The sequence below is a fragment of the Ranitomeya imitator genome, chromosome 4, assembly GCF_032444005.1.
Source record: "Ranitomeya imitator isolate aRanImi1 chromosome 4, aRanImi1.pri, whole genome shotgun sequence".
Lineage (NCBI taxonomy): Eukaryota > Metazoa > Chordata > Amphibia > Anura > Dendrobatidae > Ranitomeya > Ranitomeya imitator.
Genome location: NC_091285.1, coordinates 643,388,848 through 643,404,185, shown reverse-complemented (window position 1 = coordinate 643,404,185; position 15,338 = coordinate 643,388,848). Strand labels below are relative to the sequence as shown.

At 45.5% G+C, this 15,338-nt stretch overlaps 1 protein-coding gene across 1 annotated transcript in view; it reads right to left on the bottom strand.

Moving 5' to 3' along the window:
* Nucleotides 1-14,760, bottom strand: part of PLAT (plasminogen activator, tissue type) — a 47,582-nt gene extending 32,822 nt beyond the window's left edge. The window contains exon 1 of the mRNA XM_069766910.1: nt 14,611-14,760. The gene's annotated coding sequence lies outside the window, so the exon portion shown is untranslated. The remainder of the gene's footprint in view (nt 1-14,610) is intronic.
* Nucleotides 14,761-15,338: the final 578 nt, after the last annotated feature.

Below are 15,338 nucleotides of genomic sequence, written 5' to 3'. Positions count from 1 at the left end.
CTCAGGAAGGATATAATGGAACTAGAGAGAGTACAAAGGAGGGCAACAAAATTAATAAAGGGGATGGGAGAACTACAATACCCAGATAGATTAGCGAAATTAGGATTATTTAGTCTAGAAAAAAGACGACTGAGGGGCGATCTAATAACCATGTATAAGTATATAAGGGGACAATACAAATATCTCGCTGAGGATCTGTTTATACCAAGGAAGGTGACGGGCACAAGGGGGCATTCTTTGCGTCTGGAGGAGAGAAGGTTTTTCCACCAACATAGAAGAGGATTCTTTACTGTTAGGGCAGTGAGAATCTGGAATTGCTTGCCTGAGGAGGTGGTGATGGCGAACTCAGTCGAGGGGTTCAAGAGAGGCCTGGATGTCTTCCTGGAGCAGAACAATATTGTATCATACAATTATTAGGTTCTGTAGAAGGACGTAGATCTGGGGATTTATTATGATGGAATATAGGCTTAACTGGATGGACAAATGTCTTTTTTCGGCCTTACTAACTATGTTACTATGTTACTATGTTACTATCATCTTCAGCGAAAGTCTATTAACCCTGCACCTGACGGGACAGGGAGGCAGTCTACCTGATCTGAGCCTAAGCATGGGACTAAAATGGTCAAAAGGAGGACGGATCGTTGGATCATGAGTGAGAATTTCCTTCCTTTTGATGAACATGACATCACCCAGGCAGGTGTTGACAGTCATGGCCTGCTCCATACAGGAAGGAAGAGGCCCAGAGATGCCCACATGACGGGACCACTCATGGTTTACAGGAAGGAAGAGGCCCAGAGATGCCCACATGATGGGACCACTCATGGTTTACAGGAAGGAAGAGGCCCTGAGATGCCCACATGACGGGACCACTCATGGTTTACCAGCCTTGTGCTATATTATGGTGTCTAGAACATGTAGGCGGCTCTGGTCCATTAGTAATAGTCGAGATCTGCAGTAAAAACAGCTTTCAGCTCTGGGGGATACAGGTGCCCAGTGATCTCATCGGGTGACTTGTAATATTGTGCTGCACCAGACAAAAGAGCACATACTTTGTGGTGACGACGTGACAAGCCCATAGCAACAGGCTTCATGGCCTCCCAGTAGTAGGGTCCCCCGTGATTACATAATCATCATTTCTATGTATACGCATAACACCTAGGTAGAATACCGAGGATCATACTCTACTTATGGCCGTTCTGGCTTGTTTACAGTGATGTCCTCCTGCGGCTGATAACGCTTATCTGACCTGCACAGCAATCACATCCAGCTCCTCGCTGTACCGATATCTGACCCCAAGAGGGGCACCGGGCACAACCCACATGTACAGTAGAGTGTTATACCACGGAGATGTGCACATCTGATGGAAATGTCCTTTTATATTAAAAAAATAAATATATATATATATACCAGACGCTATGTCCCATATACTAATATAAAGACCAAAGAACAGTCCTATTATGTAAATGACAGGTACTGTGTATAAAGGATGCTGCATCCTATACACTGATATACAGAGCTGATATAGAAAACAATCCTATTATTTAAATTATATATATATATATATATATATATATATATATATATATATATATATACACATAAATTGTATATGACCAGGAGATTGCATCCTATACACTAATATACAGACCACAGAACAGTCCTATTATACAAATTATAAGAACTGTATGTACTGTAGACTGCATCCTATACACTGATATAAAAATTTATACTGAGAACAGTCCTATTACACAGATTATATATATATAGAGAGAGAGAGAGATAGGACTGTTCTCAATATTAATTTTTTAAATTGGTGTATAGGATGCAGTCTATGGATCATAGATATATGTACACACTGTATATGCCCAGGATATTGCCTCTCATACACTGATATGCAGATCACAGAACCGTCCTATAATATAATTTATATATATTGTATGTATAGATATCAAAGACTGGGTCTTATACACTGATATACAGAGAACAGTCCTATTATATAAATAATATATACAGTATAAACCAAGACTGCATCTTATATACTGATATACAATGCTAATATATATATATATATATATAAAGAACAGTCCTATTATGGTATATACCAGAGACTGTGTCCTATGCACTGATATACAGGCCAAAGAACAGTCCTATGATAGAAATAATTTATCATTTGTCTAGTGAAGACTGCGCCTATATCCTGATATACAGAACTGATAAAGAGAACAGTCCTATTATATAAATTATATATTGGAGACTACATCCTATACATGATATAGAGAACAGATATTGGAGACTACGTTCTGTGCACTGATATATGGAGACTAGAGTTGAGCGACCTTGACCTTTTTAGAGTCGAGCCAGGTTTCGCGAAACCCGACTATCTCAAAAGTCGGGTCGAGTGAAATCGGCCGATTATGACGTAAAGTCGGGATCGACCGAAACACGAAACCCAATGCAAGTCAATGGGGCAGCATAGTCGGCAGTGATTGGGGGCCAGGAAAACACCTAGAGTGCCCATTTTAATGTCAAAACCATCCATTCTTCTTAATGAAGCTTGTCAAGCGTAATTTACCTTATAATAATTGGAAGGCATTTGAAATTGGGGGTCATTTGGCTAAAGTTGTGGTGGGTAGGGCTGGTTCAAGTAATTAGTGGGCCCAGGAAATCTGGACCACGTCACGGCAGTGGAGCAGGGAGAGGTAAGTATTTCAACTTTGCAAGTGCTGTGAACCTGAGCAAGCAGGGGGGGCCCACTCGTTGGCATTGGCACTGGCACAGGGCCCCTCAAAGTACAGCGGTGTGTTTGCACGGCGGGGGCGCCTGCCACCGGCAGCAACACTTTTGCGTACTATGAGAGGCCCTGTGCCAGTGACGTCGCCAACTAGTATTCCTCCCCCCACCTGATGAAGGAACCTGCACTTTCATCTGCACCTTCCTCTTTGTCCCCGTGTAAGGTGGTATGGTATGTGGGAAGAGCAACCTGACTTTCAGCAGGGTCACAATGTTGTTGTGTAGCGTGCACGGGGAATGTTGCGTTATGGGTCAATGTACCAGCAGACTCATCTATCACTGGCTGGGCAATGGGCAGGATGAGGAGGAAACACAGATATAGGCCCAAAGAATAAAGTTGGCTAAATGCAGTTCAAAATTGGTAACACAGGAATAACCAGGGGGCATTGCAGTGGAGGACAACTGGAATGAGAGGCTGACACAGAGAGTAGGCCCAAATCAGTAAGTAGTCGAAATGCAGTTCAAAATTGGCAACCGTAGTAAACAGGCGGCACAGCTTTGTTCAGTGGAGGAGAACAGCAAGGAGTGGCACACACCGATAGTAGGCCCCAACCCAACTAGTAGGCCAAATGCAGTCTAACATTAACAACTACTCAACGAGCGTCTGAAAACGGAATTTCAGGACAGGAAACCAGGAGAACAGCAAGGAGTGGCAGACACCGATAGTAGGCCCCAAACCAACTAGTACGCCAAATGCAGTTGTTCCGTTTAACCACAATTTAATGAGAGCCTGAAGATAGAAGTTCAGGAAAGGCAACCTGGAGAACACCTTGGAGTGGAACACACCATCTCTCTACACCCCATACCCAATTTGTAGGCCTAATGCAGTGTAGTTTTCTACAACTACTAAACGAGAGTCGGAAGACCGAAGCAATGGCAAGGAAACCTGGGGAACACCTTGGAGTGGAACACACCATCTCTCTACACCCCATACCGAATTTGTAGGCCTAATGCAGTGTAGTTTCCAACAACTACTAAACGAGAGCCGGAAGATCGAAGCTCAGGAAAGGCAACCTGGAGAACACCTTGGAGTGTAACACACCATCTCTCTACACCCCATAGCCAATTTGTAGGCCTAATGCAGTGTAGTTTTCTACAACTACTAAACGAGAGTTGGAAGACCGAAGCAATGGCAAGGAAACCTGGGGAACACCTTGGAGTGGAACACACCATCTCTCTACACCCCATACCCAATTTGTAGGCCTAATGCAGTGTAGTTTCCAACAACTACTAAACGAGAGCCGGAAGATCGAAGCTCAGGAAAGGCAACCTGGAGAACACCTTGGAGTGTAACACACCATCTCTCTCCACCCGATACCCATTTTGTAGGCCTAATGCAGTGTAGTTTTCTACAACTACTAAACGAGAGTCGGAAGACCGAAGCAATGGCAAGGAAACCTGGGGAACACCCTGGAGTGTAACACACCATCTCTCTCCACCCCATACCCAATTTGTAGGCCTAATGCAGCCTACTTTCCGACAACTACTAAACGAGAGCATGAAGATCGAAGCTCAGGAAAGGCAACCTGGGGAACACCTTGGAGTGTAACAAACCCTCTCTCTACACCACGTAAGGGCTGATTCTTAGGAAGGAAGGCTGTCGGAAAGAAGCAGGGCGCGTCCGAGGGTGATTATATTCTTATTAGGTATATACTCACCCTCGGACGCGCCCTGCTTCTTTATTTGTAATGAATGTTTATTTGCAATGTGGTTTTGACTTACTCTATTTTTTTGGTAAATAATGATTTTATTATGTTCATTGTTTTGCATCTTCTTGGCAATAATATAAAGAAGACGCGACAGGACAACACTCGGTGGATGCCATATCTGTGTTTTAAATTGAAAAAAACTTTCAGTTAACTACTTGCAGGAGAAAGTTATTGTAGCTGGTGGCCATTTTTAGTACTGTACCAGATTTTTGTTGTATGTGTTTGTTTTTAATGTTAAAATGTCTGCATTTGATATCTCTCCAGTATTTTCTTTTTTATAAGCAAAATACTTATTTTTATATTTTCTGATGTTGGTTCCAGGGGTACACGGGCAGCAGTGGTGTGGTCAGTGGAGGCCTAGTGGAAGGAGTGACCGCAGACAGGCATCGAAGGCCTAAAATAATAACACATGGCTGTAGGCAATTTTAAATTGGTTCCAGGGGTACACGGGCAGCAGTGGTGTGGTCAGTGGAGGCCTAGTGGAAGGAGTGACCGCAGACAGGCATCGAAGGCCTAAAATAATAACACATGGCTGTAGGCAATTTTAAATTGGTTCCAGGGGTACACGGGCAGCAGTGGTGTGGTCAGTGGAGGCCTAGTGGAAGGAGTGACCGCAGACAGGCATCGAAGGCCTAAAATAATAACACATGGCTGTAGGCAATTTTAAATTGGTTCCAGGGGTACACGGGCAGCAGTGGTGTGGTCAGTGGAGGCCTAGTGGAAGGAGTCACCGCAGACAGGCATCGAAGGCCTAAAATAATAACACATGGCTGTAGGCAATTTTAAATTGGTTCCAGGGGTACACGGGCAGCAGTGGTGTGGTCAGTGGAGGCCTAGTGGAAGGAGTGACCGCAGACAGGCATCGAAGGCCTAAAATAATAACACATGGCTGTAGGCAATTTTAAATTGGTTCCAGGGGTACACGGGCAGCAGTGGTGTGGTCAGTGGAGGCCTAGTGGAAGGAGTGACCGCAGACAGGCATCGAAGGCCTAAAATAATAACACATGGCTGTAGGCAATTTTAAATTGGTTCCAGGGGTACACGGGCAGCAGTGGTGTGGTCAGTGGAGGGCTAGTGGAAGGAATGACCGCAGACAGGCATCGAAGGCCTAAAGTAAAAAAATTGGGCTGGCTGTAGGCAATTGTAAATTGGTTCCAGGGGTACACGGGCAGCAGTGGTGTGGTCAGTGGAGGCATATTGTAAGGAGTGACCGCAGACAGGCATCGAAGGCCTAAAATAATAACACATGGCTGTAGGCAATTTTAAATTGGTTCCAGGGGTACACGGGCAGCAGTGGTGTGGTCAGTGGAGGCCTAGTGGAAGGAGTCACCGCAGACAGGCATCGAAGGCCTAAAATAATAACACATGGCTGTAGGCAATTTTAAATTGGTTCCAGGGGTACACGGGCAGCAGTGGTGTGGTCAGTGGAGGCCTAGTGGAAGGAGTGACCGCAGACAGGCATCAAAGGTCTAAAATAATAACACATGGCTGTAGGCAATTTTAAATTGGTTCCAGGGGTACACGGGCAGCAGTGGTGTGGTCAGTGGAGGCCTACTGGAAGGAGTCACCGCAGACAGGCATCGAAGGCCTAAAATAATAACACATGGCTGTAGGCAATTTTAAATTGGTTACAGGGGTACACGGGCAGCAGTGGTGTGGTCAGTGGAGGCCTAGTGGAAGGAGTGACCGCAGACAGGCATCGAAGGCCTAAAATAATAACACATGGCTGTAGGCAATTTTAAATTGGTTACAGGGGTACACGGGCAGCAGTGGTGTGGTCAGTGGAGGCCTAGTGGAAGGAGTGACCACAGACAGGCATCGAAGGCCTAACATAACAAAAATGTCAATACAATGGTATTGTCAGTGGCAGGCATTGAAGGATGTCAGCGCATAGACTAAACATTGGTGGAGCTGTGAGATAATTTTGCAAGTGGTAGAGCACTGTTTGAGCTGGGGTGGGGGGAAACTGTCTTGTGGCCGGCGGTACAGGCCCAGGGCCCCTCATATTACAACGGTGTGTCTGACGTTGGGTGCGCACCACCACCGCCAGAGACACTTTATTGTACTAGGAGGGACCCAGTGGCAGTGCCGTCGACCAAAAGCGGGCTCACCCACCTCTTCAGACAAACTGCACTCTCACGGGTGCTGTCGCCAAGTGTCGATACCACGGCCCCGTGTGGGGAGTTTGGCCATTTAGTGAGGTGTAAACATGTCGTTTGCTGGACAATCAGGTGCAGAAAATTACGAGATTGGAAAAGGCATTCAGAATAGTCCACAGGCAAGACCTTTTCATAGGAAAGCTAGGTGTCAGCCGGGCAAGGTGGGGCAAAAGATTTCGAAATCCAGTTGTGGTTCATTTTAATGAAGGTTAGATCATCTACATTTTGGGTAGCCAGACGAGTCCTTTTTTCTGTTAGTATTGAACCTGCAGCACTGAATACTCTTTCTGATAGGACACTAGCTGCAGGGCAAGCAAGCTCCTGCAATGCATATTCTGCCAATTCTGGCCAGGTGTCTAATTTTGATGCCCAGTAATCAAATGGGAATGACGGTTGAGGGAGAACATCGATAAGGGATGAAAAATAGTTTGTAACCATACTGGACAAATGTTGTCGCCTGTCACTTTGAATTGATGCTGCAGTACCTGTCCTGTCTGCGGTCATAGCAAAATCACTCCACAACCTGGTCAGAAAACCCCTCTGGCCAACGCCACTTCTGATGTGTGCCCCTCTAACTCCTCTGGTCTGCTGGCCCCTGCAGCTCGTGTGAGAACGATCACGGGCGCTGTGTGCAGGGAATGCCAGAAGCAAACGGTCAACAAGAGTTGATTGTTTGATTGCTAATATTAGTTCCAAGTTCTCATGTGGCATTATATTTTGCAATTTGCCTTTATAGCGAGGATCAAGGAGGCAGGCCAACCAGTAATCGTCATCATTCATCATTTTAGTTATGCGTGTGTCCCTTTTGAGGATACGTAAGGCATAATCCGCCATGTGGGCCAAAGTTCCAGTTCTCAAATCTGCGGTTGTGCTTGGTTGAGGGGCAGTTTCAGGCAAATCCACGTCACTTGTGTCCCTCAAAAAACCAGAACCCGGCCTTGCCGCGCCACCAATTTCCAGTGGCCCCGGAAAAGCTTCCTCATTAAAAATATAATCATCCCCATCATCCTCCTCGTCCTCCTCCTCCTCTTCGCCCGCTACCTCATCCTGTACACTGCCCTGGCCAGACAATGGCTGACTGTCATCAAGGCTTTCCTCTTCCTCAGCTGCAGACGCCTGATCCTTTATGTGCGTCAAACTTTGCATCAGCAGACGCATTAGGGGGATGCTCATGCTTATTATGGCGTTGTCTGCACTAACCAGCCGTGTGCATTCCTCAAAACACTGAAGGACTTGACACATGTCTTGAATCTTCGACCACTGCACACCTGACAACTCCATGTCTGCCATCCTACTGCCTGCCCGTGTATGTGTATCCTCCCACAAAAACATAACAGCCCGCCTCTGTTCACACAGTCTCTGAAGCATGTGCAGTGTTGAGTTCCACCTTGTTGCAACGTCTATGATTAGGCGATGCTGGGGAAGGTTCAAAGAACGCTGATAGGTCTGCATACGGCTGGAGTGTACGGGCGAACGGCGGATATGTGAGCAAAGTCCACGCACTTTGAGGAGCAGGTCGGATAACCCCGGATAACTTTTCAGGAAGCACTGCACCACCAGGTTTAAGGTGTGAGCCAGGCAAGGAATGTGTTTCAGTTGGGAAAGGGAGATGGCAGCCATGAAATTCCTTCCGTTATCACTCACTACCTTGCCTGCCTCAAGATCTACAGTGCCCAGCCACGACTGCGTTTCTTTCTGCAAGAACTCGGACAGAACTTCCGCGGTGTGTCTGTTGTCGCCCAAACACTTCATAGCCAATACAGCCTGCTGACGTTTGCCAGTAGCTACCCCATAATGGGAGACCTGGTGTGCAACAGTGGCAGCTGCGGATGGAGTGGTTGTGCAACTGCGGTCTGTGGACGAGCTCTCGCTTCTGCAGGAGGACGAAGAGGAGGAGGAGGGGGAGCGAACGGCTACAGCCAACTGTTTCCTAGACCGTGGGCTAGGCAGAACTGTCCCAAACTTGCTGTCCCCTGTGGACCCTGCATCCACAACATTCACCCAGTGTGCCGTGATGGACACGTAACGTCCCTGGCCATGCCTACTGGTCCATGCATCTGTTGTCAGGTGCACCTTTGTGCTCACAGATTGCCTGAGTGCATGGACGATGCGCTCTTTAACATGCTGGTGGAGGGCTGGGATGGCTTTTCTGGAAAAAAAGTGTCGACTGGGTAGCTCGTAGCGTGGTACAGCGTAGTCCATCAGGGCTTTGAAAGCTTCGCTTTCAACTAACCGGTAGGGCATCATCTCTAACGAGATTAGTCTAGCTATGTGTGCGTTAAAACCCTGTGTACGCGGATGCGAGGCTAAGTACTTCCTTTTTCTAACCATAGTCTCATGTAGGGTGAGCTGGACTGGAGAGCTGGAGATCGTGGATCGAGGGGGGGTGCCGGTGGACATGGCAGACTGAGAGACGGTGGGAGATGGTATTGTTGCCACCGGTGCCCTAGATGCAGTGTTTCCTACTACGAAACTGGTGATTCCCTGACCCTGACTGCTTTGGCCTGGCAAAGAAACCTGCACAGATACTGCAGGTGGTGCGGAAAATGGTGGCCCTACACTGCCGGAAGGGATGTTGCGTTGCTGACTAGCTTCATTGGCCGAGGGTGCTACAACCTTAAGGGACGTTTGGTAGTTAGTCCAGGCTTGCAAATGCATGGTGGTTAAATGTCTATGCATGCAACTTGTATTGAGACTTTTCAGATTCTGTCCTCTGCTTAAGGTAGTTGAACATTTTTGACAGATGACTTTGCGCTGATCAATTGGATGTTGTTTAAAAAAATGCCAGACTGCACTCTTTCTAGCATCGGATACCTTTTCAGGCATTGCAGACTGAGCTTTAACCGGATGGCCACGCTGTCCTCCAACAGGTTTTGGCTTTGCCACGCGTTTTGGGCAAGATACGGGCCCGGCAGATGGAACCTGTTGCGATGTTGATGCCTGCTGCGGCCCCTCCTCCTCCGCTTCAGAACTGCTGCCGCCTGCACCCTGTTCCCCCAATGGCTGCCAATCGGGGTCAAGAACTGGGTCATCTATTACCTCTTCTTGTAGCTCGTGTGCAACTTCGTCTGTGTCACCGTGTCGGTCGGTGGTATAGCGTTCGTGATGGGGCAACATAGTCTCATCAGGGTCTGATTCTTGATCAGCACCCTGCGAGGGCAATGTTGTGGTCTGAGTCAAAGGACCAGCATAGTAGTCTGGCTGTGGCTGTGCATCAGTGCACTCCATGTCAGATTCAACTTGTAATGGGCATGGACTGTTAACTGTTTCACTTTCTAAGCCTGGGACGGTATGTGTAAAGAGCTCCATGGAGTAACCCGTTGTGTCGCCTGCTGCATTCTTCTCTGTTGTTGTTTTTGCTGAAGAGGACAAGGAAGCGACTTGTCCCTGACCGTGAACATCCACTAACGACGCGCTGCTTTGACATTTACCAGTTTCACGAGAGGAGGCAAAAGAGCTAGAGGCTGAGTCAGCAAGATAAGCCAAAACTTGCTCTTGCTGCTCCGGCTTTAAAACCGGTTTTCCTACTCCCAGAAAAGGGAGCGTTCGAGGCCTTGTGTAGCCAGACGACGAACCCGGCTCCACAGCTCCAGACTTAGGTGCAATATTTTTTTTCCCACGACCAGCTGATGCTCCACCACTACCACTACCCTCATTACCAGCTGACAATGAACGCCCCCGGCCACGACCTCTTCCACCATACTTCCTCATTGTTTTAAAAACGTAAACAAACTAACGGTATTTGTTGCTGTCACACAAATTACACGGTGAGCTATAACTTCAGTATGATTTAGCTACCCCTTTACAGGTGAGTGAGACCACAACGAAAATCAGGCACAATGTTACACACTCTGTTGTTGGTGGCAACAAATGAGAGAGATGCCACACACCAAGGACTGTCACTGAAGCACAAATGTAAATATTAATCTCCCACTGATTTGATTTTTTTTTTTTTTTAAGGGAGACTTTAGGAAAAAAAAATAATAGAATAAAATGATTTTTTCAGGAAGAATTTAGAAACCAAATAAAATAAAATGATTTTTTCAGGGAGAATTTAGAAAACAAATAAAACAAAAAAAGGCTTTCTATGGCCCACTGAGTGAGAGATGACGCACACAGGAGTCAGGAGTGGCACACAAGCCCAGAGGCCAATATTTATCTCCCACTGATTGATGTAGTGATTTTTTCAGGTAGATTTTATAACCCAAATCAAGCAAAAAAATAAATAGGCTTTCTATGGCCCACTGAGTGCGAGATGACACAGACAGGGATGGCACTCTAGCAGAAATGTCAATCTTAATCTCCCACAAAAGAAAAAAAAAAAAAACAGGGAGTGTCCTTCAATTACTATCTCCCTGCAGTAATCTCAGCCAGGTATGGCAGGCAGCAATAAGGAGTGGACTGATGCACAAATTAAATAAAAAGTGTGTACAAACCAAAAAGATAGCTGTGCAGAAAGGAAGGAACAAGAGGATTTGTGCTTTGAAAAAAGCAGTTGGTTTGCACAGCGGCGTACACACAGCAATGCAGCTATCAGGGAGCCTTCTAGGGCAGCCCAATGAGCTACAGCGCTGAGGGGGAAAAAAAAAAAAAATGTAGCTTCCACTGTCCCTGCACACCGAAGGTGGTGTTGGGCAGTGGAAATCGCTACAGCACAAGCGGTTTGGTGGTTAATGGACCCTGCCTAACGCTATCCCTGCTTCTGACGAAGCGGCAGCAACCTCTCCCTAAGCTCAGATCAGCAGCAGTAACATGGCGGTCGGCGGGAACGCCCCTTTATAGCCCCTGTGACGCCGCAGACAGCAAGCCAATCACTGCAATGCCCTTCTCTAAGATGGTGGGGACCAGGACCTATGTCATCACGCTGCCCACACTCTGCGTTTACCTTCATTGGCTGAGAAATGGCGCTTTTCGCGTCATTGAAACGCGACTTTGGCGCGAAAGTCGCGTAACGCATGGCCGACCCCGCACAGGGGTCGGATCGGGTTTCATGAAACCCGACTTTGCCAAAAGTCGGCGACTTTTGAAAATGAACGACCCGTTTCGCTCAACCCTAATGGAGACTAAATTATATACTGATTTATTTTATTCCCTTACAACCCCATTAATTCCACAGCAGTTTACAGACATCATCACTGTCCCGATTGGGCTCACAATCTGCATTCCCTATCAGTCTTTGGAGTGTGGGAGAAAATCAGAGAACCCGGAGGAAACCCACACAAACACGGGGAGAACATACAAACTACTACTACTGATTTTATCCTCGGTGTTATTTGAACCCAGGATACCCCAGTATATATACAGTGGGGCAAAAAAGTATTTAGTCAGTCAGCAATAGTGCAAGTTCCACCACTTAAAAAGATGAGAGGCGTCTGTAATTTACATCATAGGTAGACCTCCACTATGGGAGACAAACTGAGAAAAAAAATCCAGAAAATCACATTGTCTGTTTTTTTTAACATTTTATTTGCATATTATGGTGGAAAATAAGTATTTGGTCAGAAACAAAATTTCATCTCAATACTTTGTAATATATCCTTTGTTGGCAATGACAGAGGTCAAACGTTTTCTGTAAGTCTTCACAAGATTGCCACACACTGTTGTTGGTATGTTGGCCCATTCCTCCATGCAGATCTCCTCTAGAGCAGTGATGTTTTTGGCTTTTTGCTTGGCAACACGGACTTTCAACTCCCTCCAAAGGTTTTCTATAGGGTTGAGATCTGGAGACTGGCTAGGCCACTCCAGGACCTTGAAATGCTTCTTACAAAGCCACTCCTTCGTTGCCCTGGCGGTGTGCTTTGGATCATTGTCATGTTGAAAGACCCAGCCACGTTTCATCTTCAATGCCCTTGCTGATGGAAGGAGGTTTGCACTCAAAATCTCATACATGGCCCCATTTATTCTTTCATGTACCCGGATCAGTCGTCCTGGCCCCTTTGCAGAGAAACAGCCCCAAAGCATGATGTTTCCACCACCATGCTTTACAGTAGGTATGGTGTTTGATGGATGCAACTCAGTATTCTTTTTCCTCCAAACACGACAAGTTGTGTTTCTACCAAACAGTTCCAGTTTGGTTTCATCAGACCATAGGACATTCTCCCAAAACTCCTCTGGATCATCCAAATGCTCTCTAGCAAACTTCAGACGGGCCCAGACATGTACTGGCTTAAGCAGTGGGACACGTCTGGCACTGCAGGATCTGAGTCCATGGTGGCGCAGTGTGTTACTTATGGTAGGCCTTGTTACATTGGTCCCAGCTCTCTGCAGTTCATTCACTAGGTCCCCCCACGTGGTTCTGGGATTTTTGCTCACCGTTCTTGTGATCATTCTGACCCCACGGGGTGGGATTTTGCGTGGAGCCCCAGATCGAGGGAGATTATCAGTGGTCTTGTATGTCTTCCATTTTCTAATTATTGCTCCCACTGTTGATTTCTTCACTCCAAGCTGGTTGGCTATTGCAGATTCAGTTTTCCCAGCCTGGTGCAGGGCTACAATTTTGTTTCTGGTGTCCTTTGACAGCTCTTTGGTCTTCACCATAGTGGAGTTTGGAGTCAGACTGTTTGAGGGTGTGCACAGGTGTCTTTTTATACTGATAACAAGTTTAAACAGGTGCCATTACTACAGGTAATGAGTGGAGGAAAGAGGAGACTCTTAAAGAAGAAGTTACAGGTCTGTGAGAGCCTGAAATCTTGATTGTTTGTTTCTGACCAGATACTTATTTTCCACCATAATATGCAAATAAAATGTTAAAAAAACAGACAATGTGATTTTCTGGATTTTTTTTTTCTCAGTTTGTCTCCCATAGTTGAGGTCTACCTATGATGTAAATTACAGACGCCTCTCATCTTTTTAAGTGGTGGAACTTGCACTATTGCTGACTGACTAAATGCTTTTTTGCCCCACTGTATATATATATATATATATATATATATATATATATATACACATACTGTATATACCCTGGAGGCTGCATTGTATACATTGATACGTAACAGTCCTATTATGCAAATGATAGAAATTATACCATGTATACCGGAGACTGCGCCTTATACATTGATATACATCGCTAATACAGAGAACAGTCCATTATGTAAATTATATAAATATATCAATAATATCCCACTATATGTATAAATACAAAGGAGTGGCTTCAGAACAACTCTGTGACCATCCTTGACTGGCCCAGCCAGAGCCCTGACCTAAACACAATTGAGCATCTCTGGAGACCTGAATATGGCTGTCCACCATGTTCACCATCCAACCTGATGGAACTGGAGAGGATCTGCAAGGAAGAATGGCCGAGGATCCCCAAATCCAGGTGTGAAAAACTTGTTGCATCATTCCCAAGAAGACTCAGGGCTGTACTAGCTCAAAAGGTGCTTCTACTCAATACTGAGCAAAGGGTCTGAATACTTATGACCATGTGATATTTCAGCTTTTCTTTTTTAATAAATTTGCAAAAATTTCTACATTTCTGTTTTTTTTTCAGCCAAGATGGGATGCAGAGTGCACATTAATGAGGAAAAAAATGAACTTTTTTTAATTTACCAAATGGCTGCAATGAAACAAAGAGTAAAAAATTTAAAGGGGTCTGAATACTTTCCGTACCCACTGTATATACACACCAGAGACTATATCCTATACACTGATATACAGACCTGGGAACAGTCCTATTATATATTATTTTATACGGTCTGTTATAAATGGTATATACTGTATATATATATATATATATATATATATATATATATATACATACATATGAAGAGACTGCATCCTGTCCTATCCACCGATATACAATACACTTCCTATCATGACATTCTTCTTCTGCTTTCTTTCATCTCTCATTGAGGAATTTGCCGTCCTCCCCATACTCATAGTTGCAGTATAATAATTCCGCGCTCGCGTTCCGCAGTCAGCAGTAGCGGTCTGAGCAGCGAGCTGACACTTACCTCTGTGGGTCTTCTGCTTCAGTATGAGCACACTTTGATGTCCCTTCTTTATAAGCTACTGCTGGGGGCTTTGTGGTGGGAGAACTTGCAGTCACGTCACTATTCTCCGCCTTCAGCTTGGTCTGACTTCACCAGACCAGGACTGGGCTCTGGTATATTTTGTGTAGGAATTATTAGTGTGATTCCCCCCTGTTTGCTGCTTTCCCTTTTCAGCAGAATAACCGGAAACCTGGCATTACAGTCATGAGGGAGATAAGACAATGCGACCTGTAGAGAAGGAAGAATGCAGGCTGGCAGCTTTTTCTGTTATTATGTAACTAGATGGCAGCCCGATTCTAAAGAATCGGGAGTCTAGAATCCATATATACTTTATTTATTCAAATGTAAGAATAATACAATTAATAAATAATAGTAAGAAAGAACAAAAATAACATGCAGTATATGGAGAAAACACCAAACAAAAGTTCAAAATTGGTGTGAAAATGTCACTGAACCACTTCACAACTAAATATATATAGTTTTGGTAAATGGTATTATCATTTTTTTGACGAAATTCGGCAGGAGCTTGAAGAGCAACGTCACTGGGCCCGCCTCCACGCAGTAGAAACTTGCTGTGAGGTAAAAATTCAAAAATCACACCAAAATGGCGGGCGGAGTGTGTCACAGTACGGCACGTTTCTGATTGGTCGCTCGCAGCAGGCGGCAACCAATCAGACACTGGACACTGT